Here is a 26479-nt window from a genome sequence, read left to right as displayed (position 1 = left end):
TAATGACCCCTGAAGGTTTCCTCATCTAATCCCAAGAACCTGTGAATATGTTACCTTACGTATTAAGTAATTTGTAGATATGATTAAGAATATTGAGATGGGGAGATTATCTTAGACTACCTGAATGAGACTAATATAATCACAAGAGTCCTTAAAAGTGGAAGAATTTTAAGAAATGGTACATACGTGTTGGTGAGAATGTGGGGAAACTGACACCCTCATATATTGCTGTTGGGAATGTAAAATGGTGCATCTACTGTGGAAAAGAGTGTGGTGATTATTCAAAAGTTAAATATGAAATGAATAGCTGACCCCACCCCCCCTGCCCAATTCAAGAAACTCACATAGATACCTGCACAGGAATATTTATAGCAGCATCGTTCACAATAGCCAAAAAACAGAAACGAGGGTCCATCGAGAGATGAATGGATAAACAAAATGAGGTATATACATGAAACAGAATAAAAAGAATGACGTTCCAATACATGCTACATGAACCTTGAAAACATGCTAAGAAGCCAGTCACAAAAGGACAAATACTGTATAATTCTACTTATATGAAATATCTAGAATAGGCAAAAATCACGAAGACAAAAAACAGATTAGAGGTTGCCAGTGGCTGGGGGAGTGTGGAATGGGGATTACTGCTTAATGGCTACAGAGTTTCTGTTTGGGGTAATGAAGAATTCTGGAAATAAGTAGTGATGATAGTTGCATAGCACTGTAAATTTACTTAAAGCCACTGAACTGTACATTTAAAAAATGGTTAAATGGTAAACTTCATATTATGAATATTTTATCAAACAAAAAAATTAGTTTAAAAGAGATGAAGGCAGAAGAGAGTCAGAAGAAAGAAGTCAGAGTAATACAACCTGAGAAGGACTTCACCAGCCAGTCATTGTTGGCTTTGATGACAGAGAAAAGGGGCCACAAGCTAAGGAGTACGGCAGCCTCTAGAAGCTGAAACAGCAAAGAAATGGATCCTCCCTTAGAGCTTCTAGAAATGGAGCTTTGCTGAGAACTTGATTTTCAACCAGCAAGATCAGTGTCAGGCTTCTATCGTACAAGTGTAAGATAATTAAATTGAGCTGTTTTAAGCCACTAAATTCATGGTAATTTGTTACAGAAGCAATAGGAAACTAATACTCTGGCTGACAATATTTTGGCTCACCCAATGCATGGCTTCTCTTTTTCCAAAACACCAAAGTCCAAAGTTTTCATTCCACTACTCACTGATAATGAGCAGAGGCACAGTTTCCATTTATATGCTGCAGATTCAAATTGATAAAAGCCAGTACTTAATTACAGTAGGAGATGGAAAACCTTGGGAGACTAGATGATGTCCTAGGGTTAAATTACTGAAAAATCTAAAAGTAAAACTACCAGCTCATGAAGAGGACATGTTACAGAATAAAACTGTATCGCAGTCACAGAAACACAATAACATTGTCACAATTTAGGTTTCACTACAAGGCATGTTTATGTCTTAATGAACTTTGTTTCAAGAGATCCATGGAGCCTCTACAGACAAGCCCTGCCAAGACAGGCAGGAAAATTGGGAAGTCTTGCCTGATAGGCCTTCTTCTGACGGGTGACAAGTCTTCATTGTTCTGCTCCTAGTTCTCTCCTCCATTAGCCTGCTACTTAGCTTTTCGACCCTTACCCCTCATAGCTGTGGAAGACCACCAGGGAAACTTCTGTGTAAACATGTACAACACCCTGTTATTAAAAGCACTAAAGTAAGCACAGTTTATTATGAATCAATTTTAAAAAGATGTTAAAAAAGTGAAAGAGAACATAAAACTTGGATAACCAGTTTGAATTCAATAACTAATTCAAATAATTCATGTGCAAAAAAATACCCTTCTGATAGTAAAGCTAAAAAAAGACTGCTACTTCCTTTAATGCCACTGGTATTTTGGTGGCCAATACCAACCGTCAAAAAGTTAATTCATACACAATGTCAAAGGAAACATTTTTTTATATTAATTTTTTTTAAGTGTTCAACTCCTCAAGATGTCATAAACACTGAAAAATTTCCCTTAATAACTGACAGTGAGAATAAAATAATTCAACAACTTAAAATCTTTTTGCAGGGACCACCAGTCACATTCTATTTTATTGATTTATCCCCCTCTGTCCTTATAACACTGCAAGTCCCTGGAGGGGTCCTTTATAGCCTTAGCCTCCGGCAAAGAACACTCAGGTGGTGCATAATAATTGTGTGCTGAATTCTGCTCACCCACACAAAGTTGTATTTTAATAAACTAAAGACATCCCCCAAGATGTTTTATCTTCTTTTAGACAAATAAATGATTAGGGCCAAAAGAAAAGTATTACATTTAGCCATCATCTATTTGCACGTTAAATCTTACATGTCTATTTCAATTCCGTAAGGAAAATATATATTTATGTGTTTATGTATAGAATATATAAAATTAAATATATATTCTTATATATACAAGAATATATAAATATATACAGATATTTAAAAGGTCCGGAATGTACTATCTCGTCCCGTTCTCTAGCTTGTACCTGATCTCCTCCTCCCTACAGCCCCCACTCCATCCTTCTCTACCAACATCTATGCCTCAACCTGGGTCCTGTGTCTTCTATACACCATGCTTAGAGCTGCCTTTATGTGTTATCTCCTACAGCACTTGTTTGGGGGACCAAACATGATCATGTGTGTTGTTCTACCCTTTCACATGTGTAAGCTTTTTCCTCCAATCAGTTTGAAAGTTCTCCAGTATACTTGATATTTTCAACAATACCCTGAACACGACAGACAAACAAAACACACTCAAGAAATATTCGTGAGTTAAGTAAAAACTCTCACAATACCAGCAAAACCAAAACCTTCTGATGTTTGGTGCATGGTAATTTAGATTGTATAATATGCACTACAAAACAATTATGATATTAAACAAAAGACTATATATTAAACAGCTTAACTAAATCATATATTATAAACTCAAACCCTTTGACACCTTGGTAAAAGGTATCTCTTGTTTGGGGTACAGCTTTTCGATCTTTGTTGTTTCTATCTAGGAGAGTATTACGATTTGTTTGAAGTAAAATCCATGTCATTTGAATTATTTCTGGTTTTATATTCTCACACTACAGTGATGTGTCCTAGGCATAAAGTGCTACCCAAGTGTATGATCTGGTCTCGGTCTATGATGAGGAAGAATGGCCACATCTCCACGGCATGCATCAAGCAAAGCAACAAGAATAAAACACATTCACAGGAAAGCAAACACCTACATTTACAGACAACGAATTTCTGGGAAGCAGGCCCCAAGGGTGAGCACTACTCAATTTTAAGAGCTAGACTTGGCCATGTGCAAGAAAAAGGAACGAGAAAGCATGCAAGCAAGAGATGAAAAGGGAGAGGGAGGGAGGGAAGGAGGGAGGGAAGAAGAGATGGAATCTGATTGTATTGATTCCCTGTGCTTCCCAACTGGGTAAAGCACAACAGTAGGCCCGAGGGACATGACCCTGGCTGCTGAACTCAGTACACCCACTCAATATGTTCTAGATGTAAACACTTTTCTGTTTCCTACAAAGCAGTGTTATGCTTTTCCAAGAGAGTCATAAGTATTTGGAAAAATGCCAAAATACTACACTGGCCATTTAATCTTTGCATTCTTACATTCTATAACAACTCTACTCCCCTCACTCAAGAGATAGACCTTGCCCAACTCACACGAACCAATTTATCCTACTGCAAACTAAACCTCAAATTCAAGTCCTAAGGACCCCAGGGATGAAGCGATACAATCTATCCAGTAAATTCCACCCAAAGAGTTTGCCAACTTCAAGTTTGCCTCTGATTTGGATCTGTCTTCTTCCAGAGAGAAATTCAACTCCAAGTATAAATGAATCACTGTTGGATATTAAGCTTTAAGGAGAAATGACAGAGTCAAGAGAATTTCCAATTTGTGACTTAAAAAACTACCTAACTAATAGTTACTCTACTTCCTAAATGAACTTTAAAACAGAACCTGAAATACAGTCCTCCACACACTTTCCAATCTCAGGGGTTTGTTGGCTTAGTGCTGCTGCAATGTTCCATTTTAGTCAGCTGGCCCACTGACAAATAGATCCATTCATTCCTTTTCTCTCTTCTATACACATATTTATAAATGGTAAGCACAACATATTCTCTGTTACTCCACATGTTTGGGCAATAGAGACACTGTTTAATGGAGAGGTGCTACACATACCATGCATGATTTTCAATGAATACAACTTATCAGAATATATTAACACAACAGCCATATTATCATAGCTTAATCTTTTTTTAATGACTCTGAATGAACTCCAGGATTTTACAATATCTTCTGATCATCCCTATAAATTACAATGATATGCCATGTGGTTGAAATCACTGAGGCCTGAGTTCAAATTCTAGCTATTAGAAGTTTATTTTGGCAAGTAACTAAATTTCTAAGCTTTGGTGTCTTCATCTGAAAATGAGGACAAAAGAACCTCCTTATTAGGGTCACAATGAAATGTACCTGTCATGGCAGGAGACACATGGACAGCAGTATAGTGTCTATAGAAGAGACTGTGGCTGGGGACAAAGATCTGTTCTCAGAGTTTAAAAAAAAAAAAGTGAGTTTATATCCTAGAACTAAAACTACTTAATATATGTTCACTAGCAAGTCACTTAGCTTTTTTTAACATTGGTTTCCTCACCTGTAACATGAGGATCCTATCCACTTCAGGGGATTTCTAGAGAAGTCTGATAGAAGAGGCTTTATACAGTAGGGTTGCCATGAAAAAAATTAAATGAGTGAACATATGTAAAGTGTTTCATTGAGCTCAGTGCCTGACATGTAAAGGGCTCAGTAACCTTTATCTATTGAGTACTAGAATCCAATACAACCAAGCTCAAGAAACAGGAAGGATGAAAAACAGGAGCATCTTCACTTCTTTATCAATGTCTTTGAGAGCTTCTCAAATACACACATTCAAATGAATTTCTGGTGCTCAATACAATGCATGTTTAGTTAATAGTCCACATGATAAATTTAAGAGATGGCCAGGGAACCCCAATATACTACAGTGAACTCAGAAGGAAAATATAGAATTATTTTAAATTTTCGAAGAAGCAACAAAACAAAATCTCCTGACATCACACAGTTTTCACATTATACTGCACTACATCCCTGACTATGATGGCTTACCTTTGCAAAGCTGACTTTTTAGCAGTGGATGCGGTAAAAAGGAAGTAACACGAGAAAATAAAAATTGAATAGGAAATGAAAAGGGCAGTATCAAATCTGAATTCAAAGTCTGAGAAGTTGTACAGTATTCAATAGGTACATACATTGTATTACAGAAAGCTGAATTTTTTTAAGGATACAGTGAAAGTATTTTTTCTTTCAATTTACATGTAATAGTTTTCAAATAGCCACTAAATTATTAGTACATAAATACATATTAAATTGTTTGGACATAAATACTTAACAAATGGAGCAATCATCTGATTCCTTTTGGCCTAGGGGCACCATGAAAAATTACAGAGACACTACTAAGGGCACTGCAAATTAAGAAATTATTAAAAGAATTGAATGAGGGTGATTTGAGAAAAACATATTTTTCAACTAGATAAATAAAATTTTATCATAAAAAGAGATATTCTCTAGCAGTTCCTTCCATGTAAACAGTGTCACGTAATATGTAGCACTAATTACCTGTTAAACTTCAGTTTAAATAAAATTTTTTCGCATGTAATTTCTAAAGAAATCTTTCAGGCTAGACACTGTTTCAAAACCATTTGAAAGAACTTAGTTTTGTGCTAGAATATTAATCTGAAATATCTGTTGTCCTGGCATAATTAACAGTGCCTTTCACTCTCAAAAGTACTCCAATCTGGATGATTAATTATACGGCCATCTTAACTTAAAGGGCAATTACATGCTGAAGAAATCAAGATGTGAATGTCTACTTGGAGCTAGGCAAGAATCAGAATTATAATACTGGGTTTCAGTTTTTTAAAAACTCAATAGCAGATGCTCAAAGGCCAGCTGAGACCAGATGACCCTTAATATCCTCCTTCTAATCCTACAGTCTTGTGACTCTGAAGTCACTGGGGCTAGACAGTGAATAAGCATGTCTAGCGGCCAAAGCTACTGTGAGTCAGGCTCTCCTTCTTGTATATTATGTTTTCAATAAGTTGTTAATAATTTGAAATAATAAGCCAAGTAATAACCTGGCCTTACTTATTTAAAGGAGAAAATGCCATAAGAAAAGCAGCTCATGAATTCTAAATTCTCATTTGTTTAAAGGTTTTTCATATTTCATTTTAAGATAGCTACGTTTGGAGCTTTTCACTAATTCAACCAATTTTTTCTTGTAACCATCCAATCTGCCCTACAGAAAATTCTAACTGCTTTTTTTTTGTACAGAAACACACTTCTTATGCACCAATAACTTTACTTTCTTTTTATTTTAAGAAAATCAGTGACTAGATAAGGTTTCATGCTGTCTTTTGTTCATTAAAAATTAAAGATGCAATGATTTTTTTTCCTCTCTCAAAACCTCTCATGCTTTAGGGTAAAAAGGGGGAAAAAAATCTTATGACTTAATCAAATACAGATTCCTAAAGAAAAGCACATTCATGCCTGACTTTCCATAACATCCAGGACAGAGGTACTACAAATAATTTCAGCTAAATAGAGTGAGATATCGTATGATACTCTCACTCAATTTCTGAAGAACTGTGCTTCAAAGGTGATGGTATTTCAAGACAAAATTGATTTCGCCCTTGCATTTTCCCACACTTTAAGGCCTAGAATGTAAGTGAATGACAGTGGCGTTTTTCCAAGCATCCTCAGAGTAGTAATATGCAGATATACACATTCCCAGGCCCCGGCCTGAGAGTACTGCCTCAGGAACTCTGGGATTCAAGCCCAGGAATTCACATGTCTTACAACTCTGGAAGAAATCCTTTTGTACATAATGTCTGCGATCTACTGATTAAAAGGCACCCCAGTGCATAAGAGAGAGGTGTACGTTCAGTGAATAACCCAATTACTCGTTTTTCACAATTTTGGTTATGAATGTATCTATTTTAAAACATGAGACACAAGTTTGGTGGAGACACAGACTAGACAGATTATTAAGAGGTCTTTCTTCATCTGCATAGGAGGAACCATGAGAAAGGAAGTTCAAACCAGAAATGGACAAACTACTTCTCACTGTGAAGTGTGTAAAACTGATCACTTGTCAAGAACGAGGGTAGAAACTCAGTTGCAAGGGAACATCTTGGCTTAAATTTTAACGATTTTTTTCTTCCATATGGTAATACTTTCCCCAAATCTGTCTGATCCCTAGTAAAGAACTCACATCAGCTCAGTGCTATCTGTAGTTCTTTCCTTATGTAGCTTAGAATCTACGGTCCTGATAGATAATAGTCTCGATAAAGCACTAAAGTTTCTTGCTCCACTAGCTGTCTTTTCAGTACAGTCATCTAACAAACCCCAAATTCACATGAACTTGGTTACCAAATCTGCTCATCCTGGTATGTAAACAGCTGCGCATTGCTACAGAATACCACCGACAAGCCAACTGGTCTACCAGAGTGACAATAACCAATCTCAAATGTCCTTCAATGCTGCCCAGACAACCATATGCCACTTCCCTGATCAATTCACTCTGCATACACACTACATCAATCCTTTTCCAGTCTCTTCAAACCTCCACTTCCAACCCCTCTCATCCCTCCCTCCTGAATCTAACCTCATCCCCTACACCTCACAAAGGAAGTGAACACCTGACACCAGAACTCGCTCCACTTCCTGTTATGAAACTTACAAACCTACCTCAAATCTGTACCTTCCTCTTCCACTCTCCTCACAAGAAAATCAAGGAAGTTTCTCTTCCTATCTCCCGAAACCATTCTCCTATATTCTCTGCTCACAGGGTGGTTGTGAAATATAAATGTTACAATCCACATATCACAGAGCACAATGTATGGCACATTACAAAGTATTCACTAAACAATAACTATTTTCGTATTAAGCTTCCTATAGAGCTATGTCCAAGTCAGCACTCCAAGGGTAAAACAATCAATCCCATATCTGAATAGGGAGAGAGAATCAGACAAGCATTTACCTCAAATAAAAATTCTCACTGCTACCACCTTCTCCCTAACTTAGGAAATAACCCATACGTTCACCACAGGAAAAACTTACCTCGTAGCCTCGTACAAGAAACAAAGAGGCAAAAGTTAAGACACCAATATTTTCTTGCCTTTGCTGATTTTAGAATTATTCGGGCGTATTTCTAAGTGGTGGGACCCAATGGTAAAAGCTGTTGCCACACGTTCCTTTTCAAACTTGTTGCGATGCACTTAGATACCAGTATTTCTTTCAGGAAGCTGTAATTTATAACATTTAAATGGACCAGAACCATTGGATCACATTCAAAGTGTATACCATCCCTTGCTGCCAATATTTAAATCACAGGGTCCACAGGACTCCATTAGGGAAACAGCACAGTATGCATGTTCACCAGACAAGTACAGTAATCTTCCTTCTGGATGAAGGAGTATTAGCAATTAATTCCAGGAACACAATCAGGCTCTTTGCTTGTCTCTATGTAAATATTCCTAAAACACCTCACACTCAAAACCCTGGGGAGTCTGGGGAATTTCTTTTCAAGCCTTACTGAATCAGCAAACTGGCTGATTCAGGTTGGATCTTCTATCTTCTATTTAAGATAATTTTTACAAATAAATGGATCCTTGGTTAGCATTTCCATTAACCTATCTGAAGTTCTTGGTATCGCCTCACACAGAATTATACTTTTATGTTATAAGATATGTCTTTTAAAAAAGTTGATGATAAATTTTCCAAGCTACCATTTAAGGAGGTCATTCTTCCAGTTGCACTGAACATAGATAAAAGTTACCTTCCCCCACCCCCAAACCGTCCCCAAGTCATTTTATAAAGGCAACAACATTCTTACACCAACAGTACACTAAAAAGAAAAGTACAAGAATGAATTAAATAAATTTAGCTTTGAGAAAGCATATTATATCACAGATTTCTATTTAGAAATTACTGGGCTACGTGCTTTGATTACAGGGGCACCAAGGGCCTGAAGAGTTGTTTGTATTACCCACAAAACTCTTCAAACTGTAAAATATTATGAGGTGTCAAAGATTTCATGTAAAAATCCAAACTTCCATCTTGTTAAAATCTAGAAGGCCTGGCAGCAGTGCCCTGTCTTGCTAGTTAGTGTAAGCTGAAGCGGAGTGGTACCTGCCTGCCCCTTGGTCAGGGCACTTACTTCTCTGGCTTGCTTAGGCTCCACCATTCCCCTCCGTCTTAAATCCAGATAGATTTTACTAATTTAATGGACCTATCTGACCTGTAGACATCTGAGTTTCGACCTGTGTTTAGGGTCCTGGGCTACGGCCAGGACGGGAAGGTTGGGGGGGCAGGAGGGGAGTGCATCTATTTGAAGCAGTTAGCAGCTGTTGATTCTTCAGCAGAACAAATCTTAGGTGGTTTCTGAGAAAAGGTTTTGAGTGGGTAGATGGGAGGATTTAATTAACTAGGTTCTGGGGACCTAAGTAGAAACAAGGAGAGGAATAAAAGAATACATTTTACACTCCAATCAATTTTGCCTGGGGCCAGTCTTGCTTTTCTTTCTGATAAAAGTCACATCGTGAGATGAGAATCAAACTGATTTCTTAATCTAAGTTTATTTGAGAAGACAATTTAGTTCTCGCTCTCCTGCTCTCTTGGTGGGCCAGAAATACCCAGTGATCCTTATCGCGGTTTGTCCATTTTCCTCTGGGTGTTGCCTACAACAACATGTTATCTTCAGAGATCCCCCACCCAAGTCATCTCGCTCTGAAGTCAGGGATATCTGAGTCACTCTTCTGCTTTTATTAACATCGGGTGAGCTCTACTGAAGTAAACCTAGCACTGCATCAGAGGTCAACATTCTATCTCCAGACCGTGCAAAAGAGAAAGCAGACAGACTTCCTCCAGGCTGGAGGGAACACAAGAGTGAAACTCAGATGAATTCTTTAGTAAATCCAGAGTTCGATTTGGGGCAACACAGTACAACCTAATTCTCCAGAAACAAATACAAAAGGACCAAAAGCACCAGATTACCAGAATAAAAATAAAACTTATAACTCAATGTACTGCTAGCTAACATGTAAACATACAAATGTGTTTTTGTGGATCATACATGTTCTAAGCTTGTGCCACAAAATCTCCTGTCAGAATCACAAGCCTGAAAGGCTGATGATCAACTCTGCCAACCATCAGCTGGTGAAACGTATTTACGCCCAAGCTTTCTCATATAGATTAGAACCCTCTCAGGCTTAAAAGACACATACCTTGAAAAAGTCTGTACTTGGTCCTGAGTGAACTATAACAATGTCAGAAAATCCTTTCACAAATTAGATACTTTCTCACTTTACTCCACTCTAGTAATCTCTTTTAGATTTTAGATTAGCCTTGGTTATTACCTAAGTCATGGTTAAAAAAATTTCTAGAGCTGCATTATATGTCATAAACATGAGGAAGCCAACTACCCAAACACTCAGCTACCCTCCTGAACAAGTCAAAGGTCAGCAGAGAGAGCAGGGCCAGGCTTCAAAGCAGTCATTCTCAGGACGCCTGACCTATTATTAGGAAAATCATGTCAATGAAAACTCTGACCATTCACTTGTTCATTTCATTTTTCTGGAGCTTCAACAGCTTTTTAGCTGTGAATTTCAAAGAGCTCAAAGAGAGATCCTAAATAATGAATCTCTAGGATCTGCACTCTCATCACTAATATTTTTCCAATGGGCCAACCTTTCACCCTCCAATCAGGCCTGACGGGAAGCATAGCTTACCAAGCTCCCAGAGGAAAAAAAAAAGCTGTTTATTTACTGTTTTTCTATTTAAAGAATGCCATCAGCCCTTCCCATCTTGCTTGGGTTCTAAATAACCAAAGATCTCTTTTCCCTCATACTCAGTGCCTTACAGAAAGCCACATATTCATCATATAGGCCTTTTAATGTTTAAAAAGATGCTAAATTTCTTTACTAATTAGGTTGATTAAGGACTCATTCCAACTTTTTCTGAAGTAGAGACCATTTGCTATGTCTTCAATAATGCACATAAATGGTGAGGTCTCTGAACATTCCGGTAAGTTTGCCCATTTGTCTTCAATTTTATTTTCTTTGATGATCTCCAAAACTCAGTATTCTCAAGGTTTTAAACAAAAAGATAGGGGGAAAACACTCCTGCTATAAGAAGAGCAAAGTATTTTCTTGTAAGTTATACAGACTAAGAAGAAAAAATAAGCCACACAAAAACCATGCCAGCAACAAAATTTCAAGACAAAGAATGAAATGCAGATCTGGAAGACTCATGTAATAATGTTACATGTTATGACAACATAAACAGGTAAGAATTAAAGAATATCACTAAAAATGGACAAACCAGTAAAGGTTAAATAAGAAACCAATGGCTGAGGGCTTTTTAAAAAACAAAGTACAAAGGTAACCACTAGAACCTTCTGATGTACCAAAGATAGTTTAATAAATTAAAGAAAAAACCAATACATTTTATAGAGAAGCATAACCAATGTAACAATTCTTTTCTGATAATATTTCATTATATTATGTGTAATACAGTACCTATTGCATGCTACCTGGTAATGCAGAATTCTAAGATCCCTGCTCTCGGGTGCATGTCCTATATCATCTCCTCCTCTGGAGCATGGGCAGAAACTATGAAGATGACAGAATTGTATTCCCACAATTAAGGTACATTATATGGCAAAGGTGGAGAGAGATCACCCCACGTGGGACTTATCTGATCAGGTGGGCCCTTTCAAGAGTATCTACTGTCAGAGAAAACGTACAGAAAAATTCAAAGCAGCAGAGACACTCTCCTGCTGGTCTCAAAGGGGCAAACTGTATGCTGGAGAGAGGCCCATGTGGCAGGAACAGTGGGCAGATTCTAGGAGATGAAGGTTGTAGTCTTACAATCACGAGGAACTGAATTCTGCCAACACCTGTGAGTGAGCTTGGAAGAGGACCCTGAGCCACAGTTGAGATCACAGCTCTGGCTGACACCCTGAGCAGAGGGACCTATCGGAAGCTACGCCCAACCCCCAGTCCAAACATAATAAATCTGTATTGTTTTAAGTCACTAAGTTTATGGTAATTTTTTGCAGCAATAGACACTTGATATACCACCACTCATATAAAAAAGGAAGAAAAAAATCCATGTGTCTACTGATTTGTGCTAAGAAATTACCTGAAATAACAGTGAAACTCAAAGAATTCTTTAACGCTGAGTGGCTCTCCTGTTGCCTCTTAGTATGTTTTTAATGGCTCTGTATAGAAGTAGTAAGCGGGCAGCGTGGCCGAATAAGGTGTTCCAACGCAGAATTTCCAGGTTTTAGATGTATTCTTGAGAGCAAACTCTTTCTTTGTTAATTAAACTGCGCTAAACCAAAAATGCTGACTTTGTAGGGGTGACTTCCATGTTCCAATTATGTTGACAATTCCATTTGCTTCCACGTGGACTCCACTTACGTCCACACATCTACAACGTTAATAGGTGTACAGTTAAGTATTTGTCAAATGAATAAAATCTGCAGGGTCCTGTTGATCTGCTTCAGTTTCAAAGCATACCAAGTCACTTTTCTAATAGTCTGATAACGTAGGGTTTACTTTGACAATAGCCAAAGGACATGGGAAAGGGCTACTACACAAAGCTTTTCATTTTGAATCAAATTTAAAGAATAACCTGCAATCGTCATGCAATTGTTTGGGCAAAACTAGTTTACCGCAGTAGTGTTAAACATCTTTCAAACAATCGTTAATTAAACCAAAATGACAATCCTCAGGTTAATACTGTTTTTCTCTGAAAGGAGAGAAACTAGTAGCAATTTAAAGGAGAGAAACTAGTAGCAATTTATTTATTTAATGCCATGTGTTTCCTAAGCTAAACTTAAACACTAGTGAAACGTGAAAAACACGATTTCACATCAGCTCTGAAAACACTGCAGCATTACAGCAGTAGTGGTTCCCCTATGTTTTCCTCCCATCTCATTTTGCATAGTTTATAATCCTTGTTTTAGAATCAGGCTCTAAATTTGACTGTTTTTTGTCAGCTTTGTCCCTAGTTACTGAAAAGATACTTGTTATTTGGTGTTGGATCCTGAGGGTTAAATAGGAAGTACAATAACAAAGAGGTCAAAGGCCGTTTATAATTTTGGTCCAACGAAACACTCACCCTACAAGAGGAAAGGCTCACAACTTCCTGAAGATGGCCCCCTTCCTCTTAGCTGACCCCTGTTTATCCTACAGTTTTCCAGAGGCCTCAGTCTACTTGACCCAGTGCTGCAAACATTCCTGAGGTAGATGGTTAAAAGCACCCACCAGGAAATGCTGCTGGCTTTCTTTTCTTACAAATCAACAGTGCTTTCTTTTGTTTTTAACCAAGCCTGTGTACTCATCAAGCAAATAACATATGTAAGCCAAATGGTTTGGTAATATCTGAAATGGGTTTTTTATGATTTTCTAAGAACTGCAGGATCCTACAAGCCCAAATTAAAAGTGACTAACATCGTTCATTTTATCAACACCTTCGTTTCTTTCCACAGTACCACATTCTTCTAGAAGGACAGGACAGCTGAGTTTTAAAAAACTCATATCTTTCCTCTTAAAGATCATTTTTAGAACTCTGAGGCTTTTTGTAAAGGGGAGAAAGATATTAAATTGGAAGCCTATCAAATGCTGAATTTAAAATGAGGACAAGTCTGGTGAGAAAACAGTTTGAACTCTCAAGTTCCTACTCAAGAACATGTTCCTTAATTGCACAACAATCTCTTGCTTCTCTTTAAATTCTATAGCTCTTACAGGTTGCACCATACCATCCGGAACTTACTCTTACAATGCCAGTTCTAATCATTAATTGTTTCATAATGTACCTCTTGTTGATCTAATTAGATTACATATTCTTTTGAGCTAGGAAATAGACATCTGCTATATTGGGCAGTAGTAGGTACATAATTCTTGTTGAATGTTGTCATGAAAACTGTTAGGCTATGAAATAATTTTGCACAACAAACTAATACGGAAGAAAAAATATAGAACAATTACTAATATATCAGCTATTTTCTTCTTATCAGCAATCCATGAAAGCTGCTTCTTGGTTAAAACATTTTTCTATTAGGAAGTTCAATAAAATAAAGAAATATCTGATCTTCTTAGGTCCTAAGAAAAATTTAGTGTCACAAGGAACAAAAGATGATTAACCCCCCACAAATATGCTAAAGACACCAGATCTTTTTAAATATTAGTTTCTTATCTGAATCAAAGCTAATTAATTTAACACAAATATGGAAAATGATGAAGATAAGGAAACGAGGATTTTCTTAATTCCATACTATACCTGAGAATCCCACTTACAAAGAATTAAAAATGGAAGAAAAAAGTAGTAATTTCAAAGCACTTAAACCAAAATCATTCTTCAGATGATAAAAGCCGATACCATAATGACAATAGAGCATATCTATTATTGAGTACTGAGATGACAAAGCCAAAAATATTGAACTAATTTCCTTGCTAAAAAGCATTACTGAAATATTTCTGTTACTATGCTATTTGAGAAAGTGATCTTACAAAAATCTTCCCTGAAATGAAGTTCCTGCTTTAATATGCTGACCATGAGCTTTGATTTAATCTATTTCACTTGCATTTGGAGGTAGAGACCGCTCTAACAAGAAAACACATAAAGCAAGGAGAATGTTTTGAAGGCAGAGACTGGAGTACTTACTAAAGATAGGTCATTATACAATGACCATGAGTTTAATAAACAGAACTCCACCTAAACCAAGACTTAACTTCTGTGATCCACAAAACTCCTTCAAAAGAAAAAGTGTTAAGTTCCCATTCCATGTTAGTAATTTTTTAAAAAATCAAATTACTGCTTTTCACGGTATATAAGCGTGAATCAGTATCATTCTGTTGTTTAAAGAGTTCATTTTTTAAATCACCTTTAATAGTCATTGTGAAGATGAAATACATCCTACAATGCAAAGAAACTTCAAGGAAAAAGGGTAAATAAGGCAAATAGGGAGTTTAGTGAGTGGTATTTAAGAAACTGAATTTTCTTGTGGCCAATTTAGTTTAACTCTGGTTAATGACCAAGAGGACAAGAGCTTTCAGGCAACAATTCACACCCACTGTCCTTTCACAAAACTGAATCAGAAGAGAAAACAGCAGCACCCAGCAGCCACGCGGCTGACCGGCTGACGGGAATGTTTTTCCAGCCTAGGCAGCAACTCCAGCGACCCCTCACCCCATCCCACCCTTGGCCTCCAAATAACTGTGAAGCAAGCTCTCTTCCTCAGCTAGTCTCCAGTTTATACTTGAGCAGAAAAAGGAGATCATAAATCCAGGGAACTTTCTTCTTAAATCAGGACAGTTTCTTTGCCAGATGTTCATTTTTACTGGCTTTTTTCACAGAGCAATGGTGGGGCGGGGCGAGGGGGGGAGCAGGAGGGAGATGACAACTCATTCTCTATACCAGTAATTTTCAAATAGCAACAGCAAGAGTGAGCAGGAGGCGAGCGCGCACATCACCAAACCACCTGGGCTCCCCACAAACAGCACAACAGTAATGCAGCAGGCTGAAGGAATAGCAGCATTATTTGAGGCAACTGGCAAGCAAGATGGAAGGAATAAAAATAATGTAACGCATTTAAGATTTTTTTTTCCCACTTTTTGAGACAGTCAGATATTACTTGGCCAGCTACATAACACATTTGCTTTCCCATCTCCACCCATCTGTAAATTTTTTTTTTTTTTAATCAGATGTTCTGTTCACACACTGGTCCATAAACAACTTGCTTGGAGCCTGATGATTTTCTTTTTGGTTATTTATTTTCAATTCCAAGAACTGTCTCCTGAAAACTGTTTTGTTTTGTTTTTTTGGTTTTTTTTTTTTACGGTGACATTAACAAAATCCAGTAAGTTTCAAGTGTGCAATTCAACAGGAAGTCATGTATATATTGCATTGTGTGTTCACTGCCCATAGTTAATTTCTTTCTGTCACCATATTTGACCCTTTTCACCCCATCTACCTCCCCCTCCCCCACCCCAAATATAGTTTATTCAATGTGTAAGACAAGGCCAAATATGATTCTCAAGTTTGGGCTGTGGCTCATCACCAGGGCATGGAATCAACAGATTTTTTAAGTTTATCGCACACACACACACACACACACACACACACACACACACACACGGCCACAAGAGCTGAAGAGAAGCATCTGTAGCCAGTGCATGTAACAGAGCTGCTAAATTCTTGGCTCACGCACAACAGACGACGAGTCAGCTCAGAGGCCAAAGACTCCCAGGAAAGCTTTAAGAGGCAGTAAACTGAAGTCATCACAGAATCGGCCTGGGCATGGTGGTGTAAGTGTTTGGTTTTCAAAGAAAAAATGAACATAAAGACTCAGTACCTGCATTTCACTTTCCCCTCTCCTCCCAAACCCTAACCTCCTCCTTTATCTCACCCCTCATTTTAAATTCATTCCCAAATGAGGCTTCATGTTTACTTCTAGCACGACCATTCCTTTCCCTCTTTTCTTTTTGGCAAGTTTCCTCGTTGCCTCTGCCATGGCAAATATTAACACCTTAAGACTTTTTTTTAGTACAATCTTTAAATCTCCCCCAGTAACAGGCAATACTTGAAATCTACCATCTGTTTTTCTAAACTAGAGAGAACTATATACGAGTCTGTCACAGACATTTTCTTTGCTAATTCATAAGTAGCCACATGATGCTAGTTAAAAACCCATTTTATTCTTTGTGGGTTATCACTAAAATACAGATATTGTCTTTTATATCCCCTAGTGATAACACTTTGGGTTCAGTTACTATGACTAAAACCCTCAATATATTTTGACTGAGAAATGTTTGTATTAAAACTGTCAGTCATACATATTTTCCTGACAATGGATTATTTGGCAGATTGTCTTTACCACACCATCTCCTAAGCTCAAGATACAAACCATGCATGCAAAAAGAAAAAAAAAAAAAAAAAACTTGTTAAAGTTTAAAATGTTCACTATAATCAAAGAAATTATATCAAGGTATAGTGGTAAGAAGTTTAGGTTCCACCTACCATATCCACGTCCCCAAAGGAAAATACTGTTAAGAGTGGAGGAAGCACCCTTCTCCAGGCCCATCTGCTCTGCCCTTACAAGGATTATACTTTATATGTAGTGAGCACAGAGGCTCTACAGCTATGCTGTTTGCTCTGAGGTCAACTGTTCTGTCTGTCTTGGCCCTGCTTTCATGCTATTCATTTTCCTCAAATGTCACATCCCTTATTGGTACAGGTAGCTGGGTAAGAGTTTCCTCCACTGTATTGTAAGGCACTTCTACATCTGGCTCCTTCTAGAAAGGAAGGCTGAAAAGCGGACTCATCTACAGAGGCATTGAGAAGGCATGAAGAGCAGGAGGACACATAAGCAGGGGCCCGAAACTGTCAAATAAGGAGCTTTACTCCAGGTACGATGTTTCCTTCCTTTTGGGGATGCTGCCTTTCCCTTTCTTTTTCCCCCAACTTCAACTCTTCCCCCACCACAGCGAAAACCCCTGCTATTCCTCCCCAGCCTCCCAAATCTCCTTTGGGTTAGAGTTCTTTTCATGGTTTTAGCCCGTGAGCAAGTGTCAACCAACAAGTCCTTACACTGAGGAGAAAGGACAGTGCTCACGGGATTCCACAGGCATCCCTTTACATTCTCCACCCAAGTGCATGACCATCCTTACTCCCCGTTGTGTGGACTCTGAACTCAGACACTGTTTGGGGTTCCAACAAGAAGGTGCTTTCTATTTCTCCAATGTCCTCATCTTTTTATGAGAAAAAAAATATCATGATAGCATTCCCCTGAGCCCAGCTGCCGATTATTTTCCAAAAATTTCTCAATATTTCTTGCCCACTAAAGATTCCTTTCCTATTTCCTATAGATTTATTCCTTTTGTCATTTCAATGGGAAGGAGAAGAGATAAACTCACATAAATGTATGCATTTTAAGCACATCTACCCTATACATAATCTCATGATATCCACATCCCCTCATCCCATTCTCCAACTGACACCAAAACTATACCTTGCAGATGATTTCTAGGATCTTGCAGATTGTTTCCAGCAAATGTAACTTACAAGCATTAAAGTGGCTATGTTTCGGAGACAAATTACACAAATTAAATGGAAGATAAGCACTGTGATTAAAAATGTGTGTATACATTATATCATGCACTCTGGATTCAAAGTGTATACACAATAAGTAAATTCTTCAATTGTTATCTTAGTATCATTCATTTTTCTTGCAAGATCAATAGATACCTTGAAAAAAATCACACTTTTGATTGCACAAGTGTGGCTGGTGTGACCAAGGCTTCAATGCCAATAAAACAACTAGGCTTAAGCAGCTCAACAGCTTATTTGCCAGCTCTAAGGGCTCCACAGCCTGACCTCTCTCTTGCCCTCAATTGTCAAATAATAAGATGACACCTGATACTACCGCCCATAGGCAAGCTCTTTATAAAAATGTGATAGAGGTAGACTGCTTCATCCTGAAAGTGTGAAATTTACTTTAACATCTATAAATCACAAACCCCAACAAGACCCAACACAGGACCCATTCCTCTCACAGTACTAAAATGAAACACTTTTGCAGACATGTATTAAATAAATGTCTAAAAGAAATGATTCATCTAAAAGCGTTACTATATTTCAAACACACATAAATACAGAGAATATAATGTATTCCCTACGAACCCAGACCCACTTCTTATCAAATCTTAACCTTTGCTACATTTTCTTCAGATTTTTGGGGGTATGTTTTAAAGGTTATTTTTTTCATGGTCATAGTATAGCTAGATCAAATATCTAATGGGAGAAACCACTGGAAATAGGTTTCATTTTAAGCCAAAATCTGAACTATAAACGATTATTCTTACCTTACTTCCTAATATTGTTAGCTCTCACTGTTATCATCGATAGGTGATACTGTAAATTCTCTTTTACTGGAAACACTAAACTCTTGATGACATATCTGAAAATCAGCATTACATTTTAGATTAAATTAAAGCAATCCTTTCACCTAAGTTCTCTACCTACGCTTAGAAAAATTTCTATGTTCTCAAATATCTATAACTTATGATTAATCAAAAATTATAATATTTTAACTTTTAGAATTCAATTTATTTCTAACTACTGAGTACAGAAGAAAAAAGCTGGCAAGTTTAACAATATTTCAAACACTAATTTCAAACAAGGAAATCAGAAGTGCTATAACCACAAAGTCCCTCAGAGACAAGTTTATCTTGCTTTTTAGAAAGTAAGATTTCTTAAGCCAGACAGAAAAAGTTGAAAATCACATGACATCACTTATATGTGGGATATAAACCTAAAGGCAACAAATGAACAGGACAAACAGAGATCATGGACATGGACTATAGGCTAGTGGTTACCAGAGGATAAGGGGTGGGGCGAGGAGAAGGTAGGTAGATGGTTAAAGGGGGTCAAACATAGGGGGATAGGGGAGGGTGAAGTGGGTAAAGGGGATCAAATATATGGTAGCTGAAGGAAACTGGATTTTAGGTGGTAAATAAACACAATAGAATATACAGATGTCAAATTATAATGTACACCTGAAAATTATATTATTGTATTAACCAATGTTACCTCAAAAAATGATTAAAAAAAAAAGAAAGATTTCTGCAAATGTTATCAGAAGTTGATACGTTTAAGCTGTGACATTACTGACATTAAAACTGCCTAACATGGTACATAAAGAGCACAAAGCAGGTGCTCAATATATGTTGGATGCATTTACTGTCTGGATTATGCAGAAGAGCCAACTCAACAGCCTATTAAAGTAAATACAACTTGACTAACTCACACTGAAGAAAAATCAATATCTTAAAGTAGCTTACTGACAAGTCATTTCTGTTACTATATTTTGCTAGAGTATCTGTAAACCCTCAAACAACAGGATGATATAAAATAACTAGGCCTACTGATGCAGGGCAAGGTGAAATAGCTTTTTCATTCTGAATCTCAGAAAGATACTAGAAAACGAAATAACACAAAAAGGGATTTATTCTCCCCCCAAAAAACAACTTACAGAGCTCAGCAGCCACACCCTGTGCCTCTTAAACTCCAGTAGAAAATAAAGCCTGAATAACAAGATTCCTAACTCATCAGGATGTTCTAAAGACCGATCACGGACTAACTCAGAGAAACCTCATTTTCAGTATCCTGACATCTGAATTCCAAAAGCCAAAGTTAATAATAAGGGTTGAGAGACGGTAAAGTGTTTAACCTTCTATTCAAAAGAAAATTCGATTAACCAGAATCTGCCCTTACTCTACGTAATCCTAGTTAATTGAAGTTTTGTTGAAGGCTGTTCATAATAACCCCCAAAATTTATTTGCGTTATAAAGCTTAGAGCCCAGTCCCCATCTTTCTATTAACCAGCCCCAGCTAAAGGGCTCCCAAAAGAATGGAATGTTGTTAAAAACACAAAAAGCTCTCCTTTAATGGAAAGCGGCAGGAAGCTTAAGTCTTGTGACACACACAAGCACGCAGTGCGGCAGGAGAACATCCAGCAAATTAATTTTACAATGATTTATTTTGCTGATTCAAAGCTGAAAGGTAACACAGGCAGAGCCTGGCACAGGCGCACTCAGGAGAGCAGTCCACTTTGGGCTGAGCTCTTGGTAACCCTGGGGACTGACCATCATGATCCAATGCTATCTATTTATCTTAGGCCTCAAGAAATCTATGTTTGGCCCTTGCCATGAAATCAAGCAATTACTCCCAAAAGTGAGGACTTTGCCAATTATACAATAAAATCCTATCTCTAAATATTATTTTTGAAAAATTGCATGTTCCTCCCATGTCCCTGCACAGCCTGGGGTGTAGTGTAACAAACAATATATATTTTTAAAGCTTTCTCTTGGTAGTGAATTCACTAAGCGTCCTCCCAAAATATTCTTATCCCTATAGGGTAGTCTCTTCTCTTCTGCTACAATTTGTACACAAAACACACCTTTGCCCCCTCAGAGAATAATATCCTTATTCAAAGAGAGTCACTGGATTCTTCCTTTATGGGGTACTCTTACCATACTTAGGTTAAATGTGCTTTTTTTTTTTTTTAAATTATAACATTATTTGTATGGAGAAACTATTTTCAGTTTTCAAACAACCATCAGAAAAATTTTCAAAACATGTAATCATTTTAAGTTGAAAACTGTCCATATCAGAATCCTTTAAATTCTAGAATAAGTTAACTTAAATATGAAAATAACAAACATCAAATACCACCTATTCTACCATTGGTGAGCGATCTTGAAAATGACCATATCTCATAGCCAGGAGCTACTCTGAAAAGCCCAAGACACTGCTACATCCAGCTTTTTTTTTTTCCAAGCCATGAAAACACTAAATGCACCAGAGACTCAAATTCCCAAGAACATTTTGTTTTCTTTCAGTAAAGTAAATCTCTTCTGCATCACCGCTTACAGTCTGAATCCTAAAGCCACTGATTCTCTCTAATTAGGTTTGTTCATTGAGAAAATGGCAACATGGACTTTTGAAAGTATGTAAGCGAGAAAAAAGATGCTGAATGCCAAGACCTTGGACTGTGGCAAATATTTAAAGTCATTCTGTAAATGTTAGGTATCTGATGGAAAAACTGAGAAACTCTGGCACTGCACACCAGTGGCACTGTTATAATTCAGCATGTGAGGGGAGAAAGGGGCCAAAACAAACCACATGCAAAGCAACTGGAGCCACGACCACTAGAAATCGCTTACTCGGGAGCTTCTGGCAATGGTTTGATTCAATTCAACTAACTGACCAGACTTGGGATCCAATTTCTGGCTCCATCTCTGCAGACACATTATGCACCAGTGACTTAACGCCTGAACCCTGTATAAAAACACCTGAAGAGTCTTGCTCACACAAACTGCGTCTTCCTTACACGAAAAAAGGAGCCTAGATTATAGGTTATTTTTCTTCTCACCTCTCCACGGAAACCATGTATGCATTTCTCAAGAGACATCAAATGGTAGCTATTAGCTACTAATAAGTAGCTTCAAGAGATGAACAATTCCTATTGTAGTCTAGAAACACATGTGTACAGCTACAGTGCTGGAGCCTTGGCAAGCTCTCTGCTAGTAAAGGAGAGTTGGAGAGCATGGAGCAGTAATGAGCTATTAAGTGCAAATAATGTCAGTGTTAAGTCCTTCCCCGTGGCTCAGCATGGGGTGGAGGCAATGAGGGGACAATGGTATGGCCTGCTATTTGCCGTTCAGCTCCTGGTGACAATTCTTCCCGTCCCTGGGAAGAGTTCTGAGCTTCCATCACTAGGTTTAGGAAGTCTGCCATACATGTCATGTGCCAAATTCAGGGACAGATCCAGTTGTAGTTAGTTGAACTGGATTGAAAACCTCTTGAACCCACAAGCAAAAACTAGTAGAGCTCTGTCATTTTCACTTTTTTTTCTCTTTTTAAAACACGTCTGGAGCTTTGGTTATGGAAATAGTTGATTCTAATTTTAACCAACACCTACTACTGTTTCTGCACATTCCTCTGGTTAAAGGAAATGATGACTTTCCAGTCAGTGACTACAGTGACACAGACATGAACTTGAAGAATTAAGCCTCCAGTGTGCAGCCACTCCAAGATATTTTTAAGTACTTTAAGTAAAATTATCAGGAAAAAACATCGTCCAATCTTTATGCAGTTCCTATGATTACAGAACTATACCATAAGATTCATATTAAAAGCCTCATACATTCTCTATTGACACAAAAATTTTGCATCCCCTGGGAGGAAAGATGGAGATTTTTAAGTAGAATAAAAGAGATCCTGCCTTCAGTGAGCCTGTAACTACCGAAAGATAAGCTTTAACTCAAATAAAAGACCGCGTGACAGAACTTATAAAAGAAGGCTTACGGAAAGACAGTTGATTCTTTTTCATATTAATTCACCAATGACCTCAGTTTAGCGGAAATTTTATAATACTGTAAGAGTATTAACTGGGACAGTACTAGTGTAGTTATACTAGTAATTATTGTGGGGTTGATGCAGCCACAGCCAACATTTACAGAATGCCAGAAACTATTTTAAAGGCTTAAAAATTTGACTTTATCGCCACTACTACCCTATGAGATAGATAACAATGATTACTGCATTTTGTACGTGATGAAAATCAGGTTTAAGATTTAGAGAAACTTAAAACAAACAAAAACCTGTCACTCAGCTACTGAGTCATAATCCATAACTCAAATCCAAAGAGTCCAAGTCCAAAATCTATACTCAAAATCACACTGCCTTACACTCAAAACCCATCAACGCCATTTTAAGAAAGTGATCACAAACTTCCACACAGGCTGTTAAGGGTCCTTGGAGAAGAGCAAGAATGAATCAAAAAGACTCAATGCATCACATTATCACTAATTACAGTAGTATGAGTCCTAATGACTTGTGGAACCAACATGTTGCTTCAAACATGAAAGAAACTCACGTACATGCTGTTAGGCTATATCCACAAGATAACTTATTTAATAAGTGTGGTTTATATGGAAGAAAATATACACTTCCAGTTCTGTGAACTCTAGTATTTTTTTTTTTAAAAAAAGGCACACATGCTAAGGCTTTGTATTTGAAACTTATATAGGGATCTGTCATTGACTATTTACATAGGCATCTGGCAGAGAAAGGTAAGATGCTGTCTCCTGGGTCCTTAACAAGGCTCTACTGTGCTCGCTGTAATTGAGGTCACCTGAGAAAATCCACTGGGCTCCTCTCCATGGGGAAGGAAAGTTCACAACTGAAATCAGTTTCCATAAAGTTGACAGAGGTAGTGTGATTTAAGAGGTAACCCAAATGGTTAAACGGAGTCATAAAGGAAGGCAGCGATTCCCAGGCTAGCTTAAGGTCTTATTTATGCAACTAATTTTCCTTTATCAGTCTATCAAGAAGGGTCCAAAAGCGATAGGTTGAAAATAGGAGATAAATAAAGCTGCTTCCATACAATGCTAATTTCCTAGAAGACCTGACATTATCAGGTTGACTGAATCAATGGAGATGACATAACTGAACAATCCTACATGCAAAACAAATTTCTAACCTGAATTGCTTAGATAATACAGAAAGGCTGTATCTGTGTCAATGGCTGTCAACTCTGACTGTCAACTCAGTCAGAGTCACCTGAGAAGCTTTAAAAAATACCAGTGACTGGGCCGCACCCTAAACCAATTAATCTTGAGGAAGGAGCCTGGACATTACTCTTTTTCAAAGCTCCCCATGTTGGACTCACATGAAACCAGGATAGAGAAGTATTAAAAAGGCCAAAATCTTGTTTTAGGGCTGTTGAAAATGCTATATTAGTCGGTCACATACATGATCAAGTTAATTATATGAAAGAAAATGATTATGAAAAGAGGGGTGTCAAAATTTGGTCAATTAAATGACTTTTAGGAAGATATAGCACAAATTGGATATTGTCAATTACATTATCTACTTTGGGAATCTAAAATCTCAGTTAATTGGGAAGCAGTAGATAAATGCAGACGTAATGAGATATTGAATCTCAAATTATTCTAAGAAATTTTTAAAATATCAATCAACTTTTCATACAGGTAGTATTTTTCTTTAGAGAATAAAAGAGTACATGCAATAAATTTAAACATGCACAGAAGCAGACAACTATGGATAAACAACACATATGCTTAAAACCTACATAAAAATATAGGTGTTTGTGTACATGTACACAAAAGTCGATGAATGTATATACAGAGACTCTGAAACTATGCCTAACACAAAAGCCAAAATTTTGTTTCTACTGTACTTAAAAATGAGTCATCTACAAGGCAAACACCAGGCTTCTATTCATAGGCCCTGTGGAGGTCTCACTGGAAAAATGAACAGTGCACTCAAGTCTGGCAATACATTTTTACTGCATACATCTGGTTTTGGTGTATGTATTCTTGAAAGCACCAACTGTCAAGAATCCCAGGTTACCACATAGACCACTTAGCCCTTGGTAGACAGTCATCATCCCCAAAGTTATTTTTGATATAGAAATTACCTAAAGTGTAACTTCTGGTTCTGCTAATTCAGATCAAAAAAAAAAAAAAAGAAGAAGAAGAAGAAGAAGAAAAGATTATTATTAGATTTCTGAGTTGTAGGAGTCACATTCAATTTGCTAGGCCAATAGTAGTCTGATATATCCTAAAGATTTCAGCTTGCCTGCTCAGGATAAGGATCTGGTCAGCTATACCACCTGACTCATTGTGGGGTCCAGACTAAAAAGACTACAGCTAGCTGGGGCATATTTTGTTCATGACAATCACAGGAGCACAAAACCCCAATCGCATTTAAGGTAGCCCGTGTAAGTCATCTGCTTACGTCATGTGCATTTATATTTCATTGGCCAAATAGGTTATGGGCCAAGCCCAAGTGGAGCAGGAAACACACTCTTGTGCAATGTAAATCAAATGGAAGGACAGAATTAAGATATGAAAATAATAATCTAGTCTACGGCCTTTCCACCCTGACCACACCTGATCTCGTCTGATCTCGGAAGCTAAGCAGGGTTGGGCCTGGTTAGTACTTGGATGGGAGACCACCTAAGAAAACCGGGTGCTATAGGCTTTAAATAAAAAAGAAAAGGAAGGAAGAAAGGAAGGGAGGAATAGAAGGAGGGAGAAAGAAAATAATAATCTACAATGTCAATGACCCATCAATCTGCCAGTTGCATTTATTTTTTAAAAAGCCAATGTACCTATGTTTTTTCTTCTTTCCAAATAACTGTTTTTTGACACCACATACGTAATTTATATTTGAAAAACATCAAAGTTGGAGGGTTAATGCAAAACCGAAACGTCATACAGACTAAAATGACACAGTAAAAAAAGTTGTATGGAAATGAAGACGCTATGCTCTCAAATTATAGGAAAAGCCAAAAAGTGGTTCTGGTGATGGTGATGGTGATGTTACAGCACATATAAGTAGTTTATATAAAACTGATTCATAAAAACAAAATAGAGGACATGGTTCCATAGTGTAATGGTTAGCACGTCTGCTTTACATGCTGAAGGTCCTGGGTTCACGCCCCAGTGGAGCCAAGGTCCATGGTCTACCGCCATGCCACCCTGAACAAGCCCAATGTCTGATCTCAGAAGCTAAGAAGGGCTGGGCCTGGTTAGTACTGGATGGGAGACCACCTAGGAAGACTAGGTGCTGTAGGCATAAATAATAATAAACAAAAGAAAAAAAAAACACAAAACAGAATAGAAAATTGCAAATTTTCTAAATTAATATATTTACATCATTTTGTGTGCAACTAAATATTAATATACTTTCCATCATTTTATCTATATTTCAAGAAGTTTATATGTTCAAAT

General features: G+C 37.5%; 1 protein-coding gene and 1 non-coding gene across 2 annotated transcripts in view; one reads left to right on the top strand and one right to left on the bottom strand.

Annotated features, from left to right (window-relative positions):
• FMNL2 (formin like 2) overlaps window positions 1-26479 on the bottom strand; it is a 255979-nt gene that overhangs the window by 118027 nt on the left and 111473 nt on the right.
• LOC120597307 (5S ribosomal RNA) lies at window positions 25609-25727 on the top strand. Its single transcript, XR_005651367.1, has one exon. It is a non-coding gene; the product is annotated as a 5S ribosomal RNA (ribosomal RNA).

Source organism: Pteropus medius, unplaced genomic scaffold, assembly GCF_902729225.1.
Source record: "Pteropus medius unplaced genomic scaffold, Ma_sr-lr_union100, whole genome shotgun sequence".
In the NCBI taxonomy this organism is placed as follows: domain Eukaryota; kingdom Metazoa; phylum Chordata; class Mammalia; order Chiroptera; family Pteropodidae; genus Pteropus; species Pteropus medius.
Note: the sequence above shows the minus strand (reverse complement) of the source record. Positions and strands in the feature narration are given on the sequence as shown.